Source organism: Bidens hawaiensis, unplaced genomic scaffold, assembly GCF_021521415.1.
Source record: "Bidens hawaiensis isolate Kalapana, Puna unplaced genomic scaffold, B.hawaiensis_p1.1 tig00010384_1, whole genome shotgun sequence".
NCBI classification, from domain to species: Eukaryota; Viridiplantae; Streptophyta; class Magnoliopsida; order Asterales; family Asteraceae; genus Bidens; species Bidens hawaiensis.
The window spans coordinates 342,264-362,272 of NW_027491789.1; the positions used below are offsets into that span (position 1 = coordinate 342,264).

General features: G+C 35.1%; 1 long non-coding RNA gene across 1 annotated transcript; it reads left to right on the plus strand.

Annotated features, from left to right (window-relative positions):
- The first annotated feature begins 930 nt into the window (after window positions 1-930).
- LOC143535009 (uncharacterized) lies at window positions 931-1,620 on the plus strand. Its single transcript, XR_013135642.1, has 3 exons — window positions 931-1,006; window positions 1,381-1,449; window positions 1,545-1,620. It is a non-coding gene; the product is annotated as an uncharacterized LOC143535009 (long non-coding RNA).
- The last annotated feature ends 18,389 nt before the right edge of the window (window positions 1,621-20,009 follow it).

Genomic DNA, 20,009 nt, shown 5'->3' on the forward strand with positions numbered 1-20,009 from the left:
CCGGGGAGACCCCTAGCATCCTCCCTTTGTTGAAAAAAGGGATACCGTGCCTCTAAATCACTTGCTATACGCATGAACAATTGTCTGCTCATTCGGAAACGAGTTCGAAAATCCGACTCCTCGTATACCGGTTGAGGGCTAAAATAATGCCTAATCAAAGTATCGTTAGCACCCGATCGATCACGATCACGAGGTGGTGCTCTAACTCTCGGGACTCGAGGTTGATGGGCTTGATTTTGCAAGAGATCCACCACGGTTGCTATCAAAACTCCCCCTACATGAAGAAGCAAATCATCCTCTTCGGAGGAGTTGGAATCAGACGAGTACCACGACATTTTTTTTGTGTTAGTTTTGAGAGGATTTTTGGAGGAAAGGTGTATAATTGTGAAATAAGTATATTTTATAAAGGTATATATTTATAGTTTAAGAAAATATTTTTTTTTTAATATTTAAGAGCCCAACGGCTCTTTTTCTAAACCCAATGCAAGTTTCTCTCTCTCTTCAGCCGCTAACCAGCTCACGCCTCTCTTTTTTTTTCTGTTAGCGCCCCCGCTAGCGCCCTGGTGGTGTGGTGTTAGCGCCTGGGGGCGCGAGCGGAGGGGCTCTAGCGCCCCGTTGAAGCCCCACACCCCTCAGCCTAATATCTCTGTATATAATAAAAGAAAACAGGTATGCATGCATTTGGGACACGTGTCATCACCATCCATTTACTAACGTGTTCCTGTCCACGCCTCCTCTTTCAAAAGTTTTCTACAGAAGAATCTCTTTTGAGATTATCAAGAATTCAAATTTTAAACACACAATACGTCTCTCTCTCTCTTAGAAATCCTATATCTCCTCCTCAACAACAGATTACTATTATTTTCATTGTTTCATTCTCTACTTTTCTTTATTATCAGGTCACCGGATTCTTTAAAATGCGGTGACTCAGGCAGGGCGTCTCAGTTCAGTTCAGATGTCTGGTGGTTGGATTTACTGTTGTTCTTCAATCGTTCATCATATACAGGTTTGTCCATCGCCGTTTGCCCTAATTTTGCTATCTTTCATCTTGTGTTTAATAATCTTCTGTGTTCGATCCGTATTTTCATACATTTTTGTTGTGTGTTACATTTCATTTATCGCCCTCTCTGTGTCTGATGGTTTATGCTAATTGTTTTTTTTGTGTTTCTTTGCTCTTCTGAAATTGTTTATTTAGGGCTTTATTGGTTAATTTTGGCTGTTGATTTATGTTTTACTTTGATCGTTGTTTGGTTAAAACAAAGTATAATTTTGCGTCATGGGTTGACTAGAAAAAAAGTCTCCATTGTGGTTTATGAATTTATCCCGTTTATGAATTTATTTACATTTTTTGGTTTACATATGATTTGTTAATTGCTTCAGGTGCTTTTGTTGAGATCATGAGTTTTATATAAATTCAGAAACTACTTTTAGTTGGTCATGAGGCTTCAGGTATGTATTTATACTATTTTTTTTCTTATCCTCTTGATTAAAATGTTGTGTTAATCATCAAAAACTAACTTTCTTTCCTTTCTTTTGTTTAACAGGATCGTCCTTATATTCTGCTATATGGGAATAGATCTTGCATTTCATTCCTCCTCGGTAAGCATTTCAGAGCAACTTATATGATGTCTTCATTATTTTCGTTTAATTTTATTGGCTGAAATAACTTAACTAACACAAAATTGAGGGCTTTGGAAGTCCAATTGGTGCTCAATTAAGCTATATCATAACCTTATTTTGTTTCAGTTCCACATTCAACCATAAGAAAATTAGTAATAAACATGAATTACCTTGCGATGAATGTCGTCGAATTTAGTAGACTAAAATTAGGTCATATTGTTAGTTTTGTGGTTTATAGCTTCATTGTATCATTTGTTAGTGATTAAATTACTTTGATGGTTTGTAGCTTGATTTTTTAGTTATTTGTTAGTGATGTTTGTGATTAAATTACTTTGATGGTTTGTAGCTTAATTTTTTACTCATCTGTTAGTGACATATATGTGATTAGTTAGGCTTTTTATAATTACTTTGTTTCATTTTGAGAATCTACTATTAGTGACATATGTCCAATTTGTTCATGTAAGTCTCCGGTATGGTGTCCAAATGTATGTTCACAAATTTAGATGTCATAGTATTTATGAGTTATTTTAATTTTGCAAAGAAATGTATTTAAAATTTTAAAATATGTTTATTTTTGTTATAAGTTATTTTAAAATATTCAATTTGTTATAAGTTGAAACAAGTTGCTTTAAAATAGTCTCAAATTGGTTATGGGCAAAGAGAGTTATGTTTAGAATGAGTTAGGTCCAAATAGGCTGTTTTAAGTGTTATACTTTTATTATTAGTATTTTTATGTAATCTCTTTGTTTATGCTTAATAGGCTAAAAGAACGTTGAAGAGCCTCCGTATCAAGTCGTTTCATTCTAACTGAGAACATAAAATTATCGGACTGAATGAAAAAACTTGTGAAGAACAGAAGTAGGTCAAATCACTTGATGTCTTTTTAAGGTTTTCATTAATCTAATGACTCAAAACAATTGAATTTAAATTGGGTTTGTAGATTTTTAATGAAACAAAAGAATAGTGGCAGCCCAGGCATAGATGTTGAGATAACAGTGTACCACTACTATGTCAAACATCATCGTATAGAAGTTCATCAATCTCTTGACTACCCATGCCTAGATGTTGCGAAACCAAAGCGACCCGTTTACATCCCCTCGAGGTAATTAATTCAAATCAGATTATGTTAAAAGTTAATACTGATCTTAAAATTACATTCAAATTTTGTTTTACTTTCTTTTTATGTTGTATGTAGCTTTGTGAATTGGTATCGTTACAACGTTATACCAAGGCGTTATCTAGACAAAAGCCAAAAGAGCGGATGAATGCATTGAGTGGTGTACACTTTTCTTATATCATAATGAATTGATACTTCAAATCAAGAATATTAAACGGTGGATGATGTTTTTTTATTTAAATATGTAGGCATTGAAGCAAAGTAACTACAATGCTGATCATGTTATTAACTCAACTGGCATCACTATCAGCACTACATTCACTCAAGTTGAGGGCCGGGTTCTGGATGCACCAAAGGTGTATATAACTTTATAAATTGATCAAATTCTCAATTTTTGTATAATTAGAGTTGTATTGAATCACGGGTTTTCGAAAGACGCTCTTTTTTGTCTCTTTTTAGTAATGTGAATTGTCAAGTTTGTAAACTTTTATTAGAAAACATTATGATCACTTCTAATGCCAGTTTAGCGTTGTTTCTTTTGTGAGTATGACCGATAAAAATCTACATTGTTCACACTAGAAGTTGACTCTCATTTGAACATTTTGTAACATTTTATAACATAACTTTAAGCACTTATTATTTGTCTTTAATTGTGTTTACATTTAGTTATTTGGTTATATGCTATTTTGATTTTTAAATTTTCATAGATTATATTTATTTATATTAATGTGTTAAAAAAAAAATTTCAACTCGTATGTAATACGGGATATAAGCTAGTATAACATATTTGAACTGTAAAAAAAGAAAATATGAGAGAGAAAATTAGTTATTTAGTTTGGAAAGAGAAACAACTGCATAAATTACCACCTTGTTCTTACTAGTTATTTTTTAAAATTTTCAACTCAAAAAAATATGTGGTTTATATTGGTTCTTAGAGTTCTTAACAAAATTAGAGTTCTAAAATGAAGCTAATCCTATATATATATATATATATATATATATAGGGTTGGTATCATTTAAGAACTCTAAAAAATTAAGAACTCTTAGGAACTCTAAACAACCAAATGTTTTTTTAATTTTTTTTATATATTAACATTATTTAATAGTAGTTTTATCATATTTTATATAAAAAGTTTTAATTACATATGTTAATCACAAGTTTACATATGTGTAAAATTTATAACTAATAAATTTACATAGGTGTAAAAAAACATAGATATGTATAAAAACTAATTTTCAAAATTGTAATTGTAAATATAGATATAGAAAAATAAACGTTAGTTTTCAAGGGTTCCTTCAAGTTCTTAAATAATTTAACAGTTCTGTAATGATACTCATCCTATATATATATATATATATTACAATAATGCATATAGGAGACTTTTCACCTTCCTTCTTTCTCTCTCTGAGACGCCCCTAATATTTATTACCCTCTACAGCCGGCTAAGTTATGTTAATGGTATACCTTGCCGGACGACGCTCTCTCTCCCTTACGCCATTAATTGTAAAACGATTGACCATGGCCACGTTTAAGAATCTCCCATCCACACCTCACCTCTTCAATACATCTAATCGCAACTGGATAATTGAGGGCTTTACCAATTTTATCTTCATTTTATGGTTTCTGCTTTCATTTTGCTTGGTGGCTGAACACGGTTGCGCGGCGTTCATCTTTTATGGTTTTTCATCGATCTTTTAATTTCATCATATTTTGATTTTCCGCTCACTATCCATTGGATTTGTGACTCAAGCTTTAAACGTTTATAGGGGTTTAATTTCTGGTTCTTATTCACGATTCAAGATGAGATTCTAATTATATTTTGGTACAGCTACGTTATGTTTGATTTCTCTTCATTTTATGGTTGATTATTTCATGCTTCAGCCAAATTAGAAAGGGTCAAAGGCATGTTAACTGATTATATATGTGCAGATTTTTTTAACAGATTTCATTCAATATTCTATATGGGTTGATGTATTCTTTGAGTGTATAAATACCAATGGAAGATGAATGCAAAGGTAAGTTGAGTTTTAAAGTTTGTTTGTTTTTTTTTCTTTTTGAATTGCAAGGGCTTATTTGTGTTCTTCATGATCATATTTGGAGGAGGACATTCAAATGAGGTTTATAAAGACTATGGCAAGATGGCACCATATGCACCTGGGTTTAGCATCAACAGATGCAAAAGGTACACGCTCTTAATCCAACAATATTTCATTCGCTGTTACAGGTTAAACGAAAACAGGCTCGTTTAACTACCCGCTATAGATTTTAACGCGAAAGATAGTTACAAACCAAGCATTGTATCATCCGTTAAGCCGAAAAAGACTTACCAAACACTTATTTGAAATGTTTTAATCAATCTGTGAAAATATTTTCGATTTTAACAAACGTATAGTATGTTTTTATAATTTTACACAAAACTAGCCGAAAAACACTCGTTTTCGCTCCGTTTGTCGCACCCGATATATTTTTGCCGCCAGAAACCGAACCCGAAATAAATTTGGACTCGGCATTTCACGTTCGGGCACGTAAATCGAGAAAAGTGGGCCAAATGGGCCCAAAAGGGGATCCAACGAGCCCAGCCCGCCAAAGAAGACTTTCAAACCCTAAGGTAAGGAGCTTAAATAAGTAGCTTTTGTACTTGTTTAAAGTCGTTTAATACCATAAAAAATGTCTTGGTTACTAAAAATCATTCCTAACCGTGTAAAAATACTTAAAATGGTCCATAAACATGTTTTGATCATAAACACGGTAAGGAACCTGTTTTGATAGTTTTTTTTTTGCCATAAACACGGATGAAAGGGTTGAAACGGCGTTTTTACGGTTCAAGAGTTCGTTTTTGTGCACTAGCCGAAACCCTAAGTTAAGGGATGTTATGTTGATGAAAAATTGATTGGTTTGTGATATAGGACTTGTACCTAGCTTTCTTAGAAGCACAAGAACCTGAAAACTTGATTAAAAAGTCGGAAACGAGCCAAACCCGCTAAGGTAATACCGAAACACTCGCTTACAGGCTGTTTAGGTTAAGGTTGTGATGTGCATATTATTAGACCTTGAAATTTTTCAGGGACATCAGGGACCATGTCATTGAGTCCCTGTTAAAATTTGGTAATTGTTTGACCATCCGAGAATATTTGGCGAATTTATTACCGAATTGGGATGTTTATTTGGGAAAAATAGCTAAAATACTTCAAAAATTATGAAATTTTTCTAGAAACTCAGATTTAATGTATTTTGATCACATATGAATTTTGAGATTATTTGGAGAAGTCTAAGGGTGTTTTGTACATATGCGTTCATGCGAATTTTTATAGCCGAATTTGGGCCGAAAAAAATATTGAACAGGCTTTTTACATTTTGTAATTGATACAGGTTGTTTTGGGACATGATTTGAGTATTCAGGAAATTTTGTGGAATTTTTGGAAATTGTTTGGGATAAACAGACGATTTTCAGGCGAAATATAGCTGATAAAATGAATTTTTATAAATTATTAAATCAGTAAATAATTCCATAAATATTTTTATAAAAATCTAAATATTTTAATTGATAAGTGGCTAAATTTTCATAATTTAATGATTAACGGTTAATTCATTATGCTAATTTAAAGATTAAACAAATTCAGTTTTTATAAAAACCGGCAAGTTCGCGACTAACGAACCTGCGGGAATATCAAAACACCAAGAGTGATTAAAAATCATATTTTTAGACTAATTAAGTAAAAACGAACTTTTCTATGAAAAACCTGGACAATCCGGATAGATTGTGTGCGTTTCTTCTTAAATCAAACTGAATAAACGGAAACGGACCCCGAGGCTAATCCGGTAGCCCAGTATGTGATCCTTCTTTATAACTTAATCATTTTATTAACCAATACATTTACCCAAGCTTATTTTCCCATAAATGTTTTCTGAACGCGTAAACGAACAACTTGGCCCAGCTGGGAAAACGGGAATCTGAGCCAAGTTCAGTTTTAAGTATTAGACATTAAACAACATCACAACCTAAGCCTATTACCACTTTCTGGACGTACCAGCTATACCCAGATTAGTTATACAGCCCAGTTTAATACTGAGATTATAATAATATTAAAATATTAATATTATTATAATATGGACTATAGGGACTAAGTGATAGCAAGGGAAACGAACCCCGTGCTGATCTCGCACTGAGTGCCTACAAAACCGTGAGTTTCATGACCCCACTCTTTAAACTATTTTACGAACTTTTTGGGTGGAAAGCATGTTTATACACGTTATTTATCTAAACACGGATCAGGATATAAAATATCTGAACATTTATATATGAAAAGTCCCTACAAACATAATGACTGATTACGTGCTGATGAAAGATGATTATTATCGTTGATTGATATATTGAGTGGAGATAATACGAATTGCAAAACATAATGAAATTACACGTGACAACATGTTTATACAAACACGTTATGTAATGTTAAACATAACTAATTTGGAGACAACGTGGTCTGTAATGGCTATGGGGATAACGTGGTCTGTGATGATTATGGGGCTGTTGTGGGCAGAAAGGGGGCCACAATAGTAACAAACTAAAGTTGAGTATGGCCTATGAGCCAAGTTCTGCTGCAACTTATAAACTAAAGTTGAGTATGGCCTATGAGCCAAGTTCTGCTGCAACTTATAAACTAAAGTTGAGTATGGCCTATGAGCCAAGTTCTGCTGCAACTTATTAAACGAACTAACTTGATTATGACATGAATGTTAAGAAAATAATGTGATTATGTGTATTGTGGGCGGATGGGGAGCCACAATATTTGGTGATACGTGATAAATACTATATGTGTATATGTGTCTATATACATGCTATGTGATTAGCCGTAGGAAATAATATGTGTAGAATATACTAATTATTTGCGTGTACACTATATAATGTTTGAGTTTACATGGAATCATTGTGGGTGGAAGGGGGACCACAGTGGTTGATGTTAACGCGGAACCGTTGTGGGCGGAAGGGGGGCCACGGTGGTTGAGTTTATGTGGAACCGTTGTGGGAGAAAGGGGGTCCACAGTGGTTGGTTAAACACGGAAATTGGAAACAGGTAGTACGAACAAACAATCACGATTTTACCGAAATTTCGAATTTATATTATAAACCTACATGTGTGCATATGCACACACAAGGATATGGCTGTACATATTTATACAACCGTAAATACATGTTTTTACATACGCGCGTACATACAAACTATGACTGTATGGTGCGCAGAACTGATTTCGTTAAAACTTATGAAACTCACCAACTATTCGTAGTTGACCTGTTTTAACATGCTTTTCAGGTAATCAGATATGAGAAGTAATTTCCTGTGCGTTACGTGTCTGATTGGTGATTGATGTCGTGGGCATTTGAGTTAGAAGTAAAGTGATTGAAGAACAGGTTTAATTGTATCACCTAGTTTGTAAAAGATGTTAGAACGATGTAATATATTGTAAATTAGTTAGTAATGTTTCTTTATGAACAATGTATTTGATACCAGTTGTATCTGTTGCATTTCCGTTTTACGCTTCCGCAATTCGCTTAACGGGGTGTGACAATATCCAACTTTAAGAAATGCCTTTCTGATGAAACTCAAGCAGTCACCTTGGGTGAGTTGCAAGTTGATGAACAGCTACGTTTCATTGAAGAACCAGTCGAAGTTTTGGATTGGGAAACCAAAACACTCAAGCACAGCAAGATTCCAATCGTTAAAGTTCGTTTGAACTCGAGACGTGGAACAGAGTTCACGTGGGAACGCGAGGATCAAATGATGAAAAAGTATCCTCACCTTTTTGAAGGGTTGACACCGAAAACCGCGAAAGCCGACAAACCGTCAGAAATTACCAGAGGTATGAATTAAATTTCGGGACGAAATTTCTTTCTACTAGGGAATGATATGACAAACTAAAAATTTTTTGTCTTTTTCAGACACCCATCGCGACTAGACTCAAATTTTTGGGACGAAAATTCTTTCGACATGGGAATGATGTGACACTTGTCAATTTCACGGTAACTCCGTTAATCCGAACTCCGTTAATTCAAACTTAAGATCACACGAACTCCGTTAATTTAAACTAGGGTTTAGATGAAGCATGTTAATCACTACACAAGTAGTCTTTCGGAATTTCACCGAAACACACACGAGTCGACTCAAACCATTGGTGAACAAACAACAATTAATATAAACAAGTACTTAGTATAATATGTATTATGTGTGATAATATTTGTTATGTGACTTCATGTTTGCATGAATAACAATTTTATTATGGATGAAATAGACTTGTTTGTGCTAGAACTAAGTTAACTAGAAGCTTAGGGGGTTAAGTATAACCTAATTAAATATATAAACAAAATATTATCCAACCCTAATCCCCCACCCCCATAATCGATCGATCTCTCCTCCCCCTCTCCTCTTGGCAGCCGTGAACACCCACACACACACATTCAATCTCCTTGCAAGCTTGTTTGAAGAATTAAAGTGCTAGCTAGGTAAATTACATCCTCTCTAGTTTATTCCATTGAGTTAATTGCATGATTAAGCTTAATATACATAAACCCTAGATGTTAAAAATCATTTATTGTTGATATATTATGAATCTAGAGGGTTGCTTGCATGGTTAATGGTTCATAGAATGATTGTTTGTTGAGTTTTAATGAAAATTGATGCTGGACAGATTATTGATTTCGTGTTTGGACGACTGTAACTCGATGTTAATTTCATGTTTTGATGCGATTGTTGATTCTACAATATACTAGGTCGAGTCTAGTTTCTGAAAAGTCCGAGTTTGTAATTTTTGGACGTATAAAAGTATGTTTTTATTATTTTACAAAACTGTTGTGCAAAACTGATTCGGGAGACCTGCTGTTAGGCTGTTTTGCGACTAAGATATCTCATAAACTACAAGACCAAATGGTTTGGTTCCACTTCTGGAAGAATATATATTGAGTTAGGAATCTAACCCAATTGGTCTTGCATTAATTTGATTTTCATTTAACGGTAATAACAAATAACATTCTGTTGCGCATGATAACGATTGTTGTGTGTTTGCTGTGATGTTTTGGTCATTGTGATAAAACCATACATGATAAAAATATTTTTAAAAACCTAACCCACGTTTACTTCTGTGATGATTTTTGGCGATTTATTTTACATGTTAGGATTTATTAATAAGAGTAATCTTGTCGAGTGAAATCTTCCTGGATAATTTAGTTGCTGTATTTCTTGAATTGTCATGAAAAGTTCATAACCGATCGATGTTTGCTATGTTTTGACCAAATTTCCCTTGTGGGGGATAATTGCTAGTAATGTACAACATTAATACTTGACACGTAAGTAGTTGTTCACACATGTAACGTATCACCAACATGTTTGTCGAGTCGCACTTATTTCACAAACGAAACACGAAACGCATCTCATGCATAAGTTGTAAGTGTCGAGGCTAGGGACTCACTCGTAGTTTAAATACTTAGAAAATCTCGTTTTTGTTTTTAGAACACTAGTGAGGATTTTCTGTGATGCACACCTTTTCTCGAATCTTTTTGGTTATCTTCGCAAACAGTGAGTTTCACGTCCCCTTTTTACTCTTTTTAAAACGCTTTTATTTGGGGGAGATAACATACTCCAACGCTGTAGATTTTGTTTAGTTTTTATATATCACTTGTAAGGCTAAGTGGCAAACAAACCAACCAAAGTCCTTCATAACATCGAACCGGTTAATATTTGGATAATAGCGAGTCACTGTTGAGTAGTACTACTGGGTTTGACAAACCCCGCCCAACTCTAAACTCGACTGTAGGTCGAGTGGGTGTAATTTTGGCTAACACATTACCATGGTCGTGGTTGACATGGTGGAAAGGCAATTGATAAACAGTCAGCTTCGGTGTCGAACACTTAGTAATACATGCTTGATAGGTTAGCTACCTATTGATATATAATTGACTTAACACTATCTGGTAACGCAAACGCAAACGCAAACGCAAACACTTTATTTATATAAACCTGTGAACTCACCAACCCTGTGTTGACACTTTTAGTATGTTATTCTCAGGTAGCCGAGGCGGGCGCGCGGTATAGGAACATGCATTCGCTAAACACCATCGCTTTGAAAACTTCTTTTAATTTTTATCTTAATAACTTGAGGTTTTAAGTCGTCCTGTGTGGCGCAAACTTTTTGGTTTACAATTTACGCTTCCGCATTTTATTTAAGACTTAATGTCTTGTTGGTTTGAAAACGTTAAACATGGTGTTTGATTATAACTAATGATTTCGATCCTGTTAGTTCACACCCTCTGACGGTAAAACTCCGTTAGTGGATTTTGAGGGTGTGACAACAAAGGCCGTTTAACAAACCAACCGTGGTGGCGCGATCTCGAAAATGACGTAGTCAAACCATGTAGACCGCAAGTTGTTGGCTTGACACCAAGGAGAAGAATGAATCTGAAAATGGAACATAAATAGCAAAATATGGAAAACCCGATTCTTTCTATGAGGCATGTAACTTCCCAGCAACATGTAAGTCACAGTATTACTTAAAATAAACTGAATGTTTTTAGTAATCTTTTTCAATAATGGATTACTCTCAATTACCATGGTGAAAAGAATTTATTGTCACAACATGGAAAATATGTTTGCGAGACAAGATTCTAACATACAGTTTTTCGTGAATATGTATGTCACTATGTATTTTTTATTTAGTTCATGCTATGTAAGAATGTGCATGCCGTTTACTATTTGCTCTATGTTATGTTGGTTGCATGTCTCAATCACAAGATTGAGTTAGGCATTATATGAAAAAGAACTTTCATCACACTTGCATTGCATAAGTCCCAGGAGGGTGTTATCATGCTCGACCAAAAACAAAAAAAAGACCATAGATGTATTTGCATTAGTTTTGGAATTTGAAGACTGTAAGTTTTGTTTAGATTTGGAAGTCGGTGGGTAAGAATAGGATAATGAAGGTCACATTCTGCGACTAATGGTGAACTTCGTATATTGATTAATCCAAAAACACTATTGTACATATGTTAACGTTTTTCGCGCCGCAACGAGCGCGGGTCAATTACTAGTATATTATTTATGTCTATTTATACACCAAGTGGTGCCTATATTTATTTATTTTTAATTTTTTAAATTAAATAAAGGTAAACGAAGATATGAATCTTGGTTTATTATAAGTGATATTTTTTAATTATACTTTTTTATTAAGATTCTTTATTAATTAATTTTTATACATGGTATTTGAATTTTATGTCGATTTGTTTTCTAGTTTTTTCCTGGAAACTTTTTTAAGGCTATTTGTCAGTTATATTTTCCCTTTGTTGTCATTTTTTTATAATTCAACGATTTTTCAAAGCAATAATTTTATGTCATGTCTCACCAAAACTGTCTTTTTGGTTTTAAATAATAAACGTTAGTCACATTTTATTAAAATTGGCTTAATTGATAGAATATTATAATTAGAAAAATGTTTAAAGATAGCATCAACATAAATTTATTAAAAAAATGTTAAAAGATCGTATTAACTTAAAATTATATTTAAACACTAGTTTGAGTCCCGTGTAATACACGAGAATTGATGAAAATTATAAACTTTAAACGTTAACCAAAATACAATTAGCAACACAATTATCATATACTGTTAATACAATTACAAGTTATATTGAAATTACAAAACAAACATTACACAAAAATTTTACAAATAAGCAATAAATTTCATTATACACGACATTTGTGGTTGTATTGGTCAAACAACACCTAAATGGTATTTTGTTGTCAGTTGGATTCAATGGTGTTCTATGGATCAAAACCTTAAAGTAGAATTCAAAACATTGATATGCATCACTAACTTAGATTATAAAAAAACAAACTATTCACTCTTTTTTTAGTAACCACCAAAAGGGAAATACAAAAGTTAAGGATGTATGACATGTTCTATCCAAGCTTCATTATCTTGCACCTTCTAGACATGATATTTATCTAAAAGAAAACCAACATAAATGTTAGTATAATGGCTATACAATAACATACTTAAATCATTCTTGAAACACCATTCAAATTTAACTATTTAGATCTCGAGCACCCCGAACGTTTATTTTAACGTTCTTAATCATCAAATTATATTTTTCTCACGGACGTGAGGCCATTTTAATGCGCAAGACATATTTATAAATCCTATGAATCGAATCGAAAGAAATTTGAAATCCCACGCATTGTTCTTGACAACTTTTCTACGTCAAATACCCAACATGTCCCAAAAATCTTAATTAAATCACTTCATGGAAAGTCATCATGCTTAGTTTTAAAATCTACACTAATCCTAGTGTTTGTTTCAAAATTCAACATTCTAATTTCACATCTTTAAAAGTTGCATACTTCTCATTATTAATTCAAATCCTTTTCGTAATTGAATAAAAATCTTTTCAGAATTGAATCAAAATCTCTTTTGGGAGTTTGTGCATCTGTTAGATGCACTATGCCTTGGTAAATTCTTTTTCATTCACCATACGATCATATGAGCTTATGGCCCGTTATGATAATAAAAATCAAATAAATAATCTCATTTTTCTCATATCTTCATCTAGCAAATGGGCTACTAAATGTAAAATAAAGGATACTAATTGTCACACCCTGACTTAGGGCCTAGGCGTGTGACCACAAGTTGGTACCTGTTTTGTAAATATATAAGAGTTTATGAGTTCATTTTAGCGGAAGACTTTAGGTTGAATATAATATTAATTTACATTGAAAATTTACTTGGGAATAAAATACCCAAGTATAAGTTTACAAAATATATTTCATAATACAAGGATTTCTTTATAAAAAACGGAGCCATCTTATACGCGCTTCTATCTTTATATAGACTCCAATCCTTGCTAATGCTACTAATGCTTAATTACCTGCAATGGGTTAGAAAAATACGTAAGATATATGCTGGTGAACACGTATAACTCAATAAAACATTTTGAATGACGATTACAATACAAAAATAGTTTTCTTGACAACTCAGCGGAAGCATTACTACTTTCGGTATATGTACCACTGCCCTACACACACAACGGTATTCTCCGAGCAACACGATCCTGAACAGAGAACTAGTCATGACCGTTTCGCTCGCGACTTCATTGCCTTTGATTAATTGATTAGGCTTAACGATTATGTTTGGATCCATACATATGCGTATTCGGTATGAGTTGATTTTATTCTCTACTTTGTATTATAACGTTTTAGAGATTACTCGATCTCATGTAGACATTGATTGACTCGTTAAGACAAACACCCGTTCGTCTCATTGAGTATAAATATGTTTTGACTGATTAAAAAGGTTAACGTATTCACCTGTGTCGTCGGTGCGTTTGAAACCTTAGATTGATTGATTGATTGTGAATGGTACTTAACCTATACACAAATAGGTTTGTATAAATGTTTTGAACGATGATTAAGCTATGATTGTAAGCTTAACCTTGATATCGTTTATCTTTGATTGTGATTGAAAACACTTGATTTTATGTGACGTTTGATATAGCATGCTTTGGCCTAATAGGTTCTAACACGTTGGTAAGTTTCTCCAGGTAAGTAAACGGGTCCCTCGGTTGATTGGGATTTGTACGAATTACTTATCCTTAGGCAAGAAACTTACTACTAGTGCTATCCCCCTTCCAGTTACTACATGCCCGTCCAAATATATCTTTTGTTTAACATTACTTCATCATGAAGTAACGTTTTATGAAAACATGATTGTGAATGAGATTGTTAATAAAATACGATCAAGGTTAAAGGCCATAGCCTCGATTGATAGTCTAAGCTATAATGTAAATAACTTAAACATAACCCCTAACTTAGAATGGATACTTAGATTGATAATAAGAAAAAGGCAGGATCTTGATCAACTCGCTTATATGGTTGTTACTCGATTATAGCTTTGTTCTTTGCACGAACTTCGAGAAAACAGCACGTCGGCTTGCTACGGCAATGGGGCACGCCTTTCTAGGTTAAATGTGTGTAAATGGAGGTGTGTTTTGGGATGAAATGGTTCAATCCCATAGCCCTCTATTTATAGACTGATTCTGGACCCCATCGCGGTACGCGATGGGATCTTGGAGACCCGTCGCGTACCGCGGCGCCGCACTTTTACGGCGCCTTATGCGGTGGTGACACGTGGCTGTCACAACGTGCCACGTGTTGCACGTGGTTGGACACATGTCTGGTGACTCACCAAGTCCATCGCGCTACGCGATTGGTTGAAACTCACCCCGTCGCGTATCGCGATGAGTTCATATTTTCAGAATTTATATTTTCGGTCCCTATACTTTCTAAGTTAGTATTTTTAAGCTAAAATTATAGGGTTTGAGACGTGGTGTTACATCCTCCCCACCTTTTGAGTAATCTCGTCCTCGAGATTTATTGGAATGGATAGGGATACTTCTTCTTCATTTCTGACTCGAGTTCCCATGTATACTCGGGTCCACGTCTTGAGTCCCATTTGACTTTTACTAGTTTGAGTCGCTTGTGTTTGAGAAACTTGAGCATACTATCTTCTATTTGAATCGGCTTTTCTACAAACTTAAGCTTCTCGTTGACTTTCACATCTTTTAATGGCATAGCAAGAGTTTCGTCGGCTAAACACTTGCGAAGATTGGATATGTGAAACACGTCATGAATACCTTTCATTTCATCGGGTAACTCTATACGGTAAGCAACCGGTCCTATTCGTTCGAGTATTTTGAATGGTCCGACGAATCGTGGACTCAGTTTTCCTTTCTTGCCAAATCTTACTACACCTTTCAAAGTTGAGACTTTAAGTAATACTTTATTGCCTTCTTTGAATTCCAATGGCCTGCGACGAACGTCCGCATAGCTCTTTTGTCTATCTCTTGCCGCCTTTAAGCGTTCACGGATTTGTATTACTTGATCAGTAGTTCTTTGGACAATCTCGGGTCCTAACAACTGACTATCACCTGTTTCAGACCAACACACAGGTGTTCTACACTTTCGTCCATACAATGCTTCGAATGGTGCTGCTTGGATACTTGTATGATAACTATTGTTGTACGAGAATTCCATTAGAGCAAGATGGGTATCCCAACTTCCTCCTAGATCAATAACACAAGCACGAAGCATGTCTTTTAAAGTTTGAATAGTACGCTCACTTTGGCCATCAGTTTGGGGATGGTAAGCAGTACTTAAGTTTAGTCGTGTCCCCATGGCTTTTTGAAAGCTTGACCAGAAATTTGAAGTAAAACGACTATCTCTATCGGATATGATGGATAACGGCACACCATGTAAGGATACTATGTTTTCGACGTATAAATATGCTAACTTATCCATACTAAATGTTTCCTGAATTGGAATGAAATGAGCAGACTTCGTAAGTCTATCTACAATAACCCAGATTGCATCATTTTGACGAGAAGTTTTCGGTAACTTCATGATGAAATCCATGGTTATCATATCCCGTTTCCAGATTGGTATTTCGGGTTGTTGTAGCAATCCTAACGGCTTTTGGTGTTCAGCTTTTACTTGGGAACAGGTTAGGCATTTGGCTACGTATAATGCAATATCTTTCTTCATACCAATCCACCAGTAATCATCCTTTAAATTGTGATACATCTTGTCGCTTCCTGGATGCATCATGTACTTTGACTTGTGTGCTTATTCTAGAATTTTGTCTCTTAGGTTTCCAACCATTGGTACCCAAATTCTTGCACCAAGTCTAAGGATTTCGTCACTTCCTTTGATCAATTGGTCAATAGTACCATTTTCCTTTTCGGCCTTAATATTTCCTTCTTCCATTGCCAACTTCTGGGCTTCCTTGATTTGACAAGCTAAATCGACTTTAAGTTCTAATCGAAGAGCTCGAACTCTCTTTGGTTTTTCGTGTTCTTTTCTACTTAAGGCGTCAGCCACAACGTTGGCTTTCCCTTCATGGTATACAATCTCACAGTCGTAGTCATTGAGCGTTTCCATCCAACGCCTTTGCCTAATGTTTAACTCTTTTTGATCAAATATATGCTTCAAGCTCTTGTGGTTGGTATATACTGTAAATCTTACACCATATAGGTAATGTCGCCATAACTTCAATGCAAAGATTATAGTGCGTAATTCAAGATCATGGGTGGTGTAATTCTTTTCATGTACTTTCAATTGTCTGGAAGCATATGCAATTACTTTCTTTCCTTTCATCAAAACACATCTCATTCCCGTGTGCGAAGCATCACAGTATAGGATAAAGTTTTCCAATCCTTCTGGCAAGGCCAGGATAGGTGCGTTGGTTAACTTTTGTTTGAGTGTTTCGAATGCTTCATCTTGTTTCGATCCCCATTCAAACTTAATTGCTTTCCTTGTGAGTGAAGTCAATGGGATAGCTATTCGAGAGAAGTCTTGAATGAATCTTCGGTAGTAATCGGCTAAGCCTAGAAAACTTCGGACTTGATTCGGTGTCTTGGGTTTCTCCCACTTTGTAATAGTTTCAATCTTTGATAGGTCTACTTGAATACCTTTTTCGTTTATTACATGACCAAGGAATTGCACTTCGGATAACCAAAATTCACACTTAGAGAATTTGGCGTATAATTTCTCTTTCCTTAGAGTTTCAAGTATAATCTTAAGATGAACTTGATGATCATCTTTGGATTTTGAGTAAACAAGAATGTCATCGATGAAGACAATAACAAACTTGTCCAAGTATGGCTTACAAATCCGATTCATCATGTCCATGAAAGCTGTTGGAGCATTAGTGAGTCCAAAAGGCATAACAGTGAACTTGTAATGTCCGTATCGGGTTCTAAATGCGGTTTTAGGTATATCTTCCTTTTGTACCTTCAGTTGATGATAACCCGACCTTAGGTCAATCTTGGATAAACAACTTGCTCCTTGAAGCTGATCAAACTAGTCGTCAATTCTTGGTAGTGGATACTGGTTCTTGATTGTGACCTTGTTTAATTCTCGGTAATCTATACACATCCTCATTGATCCATCCTTCTTCTTTACAAACAAAATTGGAGCTCCCCACAGTGATGAACTCGGTCTTATGAATCCTTTCTCTAATAATTCATCTAATTGTTTCTTCAGCTCTTTCAATTCCGTTGGTGCTAGATGATAAGGAGATTTTGCTATTGGTGATGTTCCCGGCATGAGGTCGATCTTCAATTCTACTTCTTTATCAGGCGGTGCTCTGGGTAGTTCGTTAGGAAATATATCTTGAAACTCAGACACAATCGACACTTCCTCCATCATCTTTGGTTCAGGTTCCTTAGTTACATAGGCCATGAATGCGAGGCATCCCTTACCTATACATTGACTTGCTTTGATTTTAGAAATGATTCCTACCTTTCCTCCTTCTTTGTCTCTAGTTATACGAATGATTTTGTTATTAGGTATTCGAATGTCGATGGCTTTATCGTTACATAGGATATGGGCTTGATTATACGACAACCAGTCCATACCTAGAACAACATCAAAACCTGCTAATGTCATGGGTATCAGTCGTACAGGAATGACGTGATTGGTTAGCGAGATTGTGGCATTTTCTAAAGCCTCGGTTATTCTACTTATACTTCCATCAGCAGTTTCTACTTCATAATGTTTATCTAGTTTAACTAAGGGCTCATTTAATAGACTACAAAATTTATAATCTATAAAGCTTTGACTTGCACCCGAGTCAAATAAAATTCTAGCATAAACATTATTAATAGAAAACGTACCGGTGATCACGTCCGGTATTTCTGCTGCCTTCTGGGTGTCTAGCATAAAGACACGAGCGTTTCCTTTCTTGGCATCGGTATTCGCACCGCTGCCACTTGCACCAGCCGTCACTGCCATCGGCCTCTTCTTTGGACAGTACTAAAGTGTCCTTTCTCACCACACTCAAAACATATTGTTGTCTTCTTTCTACAATCTGCTTCCGAATGACCCGGTTTCTTACAAAATCCGCATATAACAGTGTTAGTTGGTCGAAGACATCTACCGAAATGTCTCTTACCACAAGACTTGCAAATGGGGCGACTATACACAAATCCCCCTTCTCTTTTCTTCTCAATCTTTCTTATCTTTCCTCCTACACTCATTTTTCCATCATCTTTCTTTTTCTCATCTCGGTTTCTCAACATCCCGTCCATCAAATATCCGGCCAACTCCATAGCTAATTCCGTCGTGGACGGCATATGTGAACGAACAAAGTCACGGATTTCGGTTGGCAATCCGTATATGTATCGTGTCACTTTGTTGATTTCGGGAGTGACCAGATGAGGCACAATTCTGCAGTATTCAAGGAACTTGGTGTTGTATTCCTTGAGATTGGTTCCCACAACTTTATGGTTCCAAAGTTTAGTCTGAATCTGATCCATTTCATTTATTGGGCAGAACTTCTTTAGTATCATGGCTTTGAATGTTGCCCAATTCAAGTTGTATAAATTCTCTCTACCCTTGATTCCTATTAGAGTATTCCACCATTCCAATGCCTCCCCCTTGAACATCTGGGAGGTATATTGAACTTTCTCTATTTCAGTACACTTGCTTATTAACACGATCGATTCCATCTCCTCCAACCAGCGAAGGGTATTTATCACACCTTTATCCCCGTGAAATTCTTTGGGGTTGTACACTTTAAATACCTTGAAATCACAACCTTCTTGTATCTTGAGTTTCTTAGTTTTCTCATGAAGAGTGTTTTCAGCAGTCGAGCTTTCATCACTCGCTTCTTTCTTCCTTTCAGTCTCTTTTTTCTTACTCTCCTCCTTTTCTGATTCCTTTTTGGATTCTTTCTTTGATTCTCTTTTCGAATTAACCGTTTCACTTCGACTTGCTCTTTTGTTAGATTGTGTGGGATCATTCTTCAGTATTTCATAGATTGGATTTACAGCCTCTTTTATTAAATTGCGGATACCAAGCACATAATTTTGTGGTATGACTTGTATATTTTCCACGGTAGCTTTTTCTTGTAAAATTTCTTCAATTGTCTTTCCTTTATTGTTTACTTGAATTTCTGAATTGCTGTTTGCTTTAGACATGTTGTTACATGGATAAAACAAGATTTAGAAAAGACACACTTTATATTACATTATTTATTTTACAAGAAAAAGGATTACAACAACTACAACAGTACACAACTATGATTTCTAATCCTTAATCCATTTTGTAACAAGATTCTTCATCTTGTCACATTTCTTGGCAATCTTTCTCCATATTTTATTTTTGTCAACTTTCTTGTTCCTCAGCTCGTCCATCACTGCATTGGGCGGGTTAGGATATCCCGTTGGTGCGGATGCGG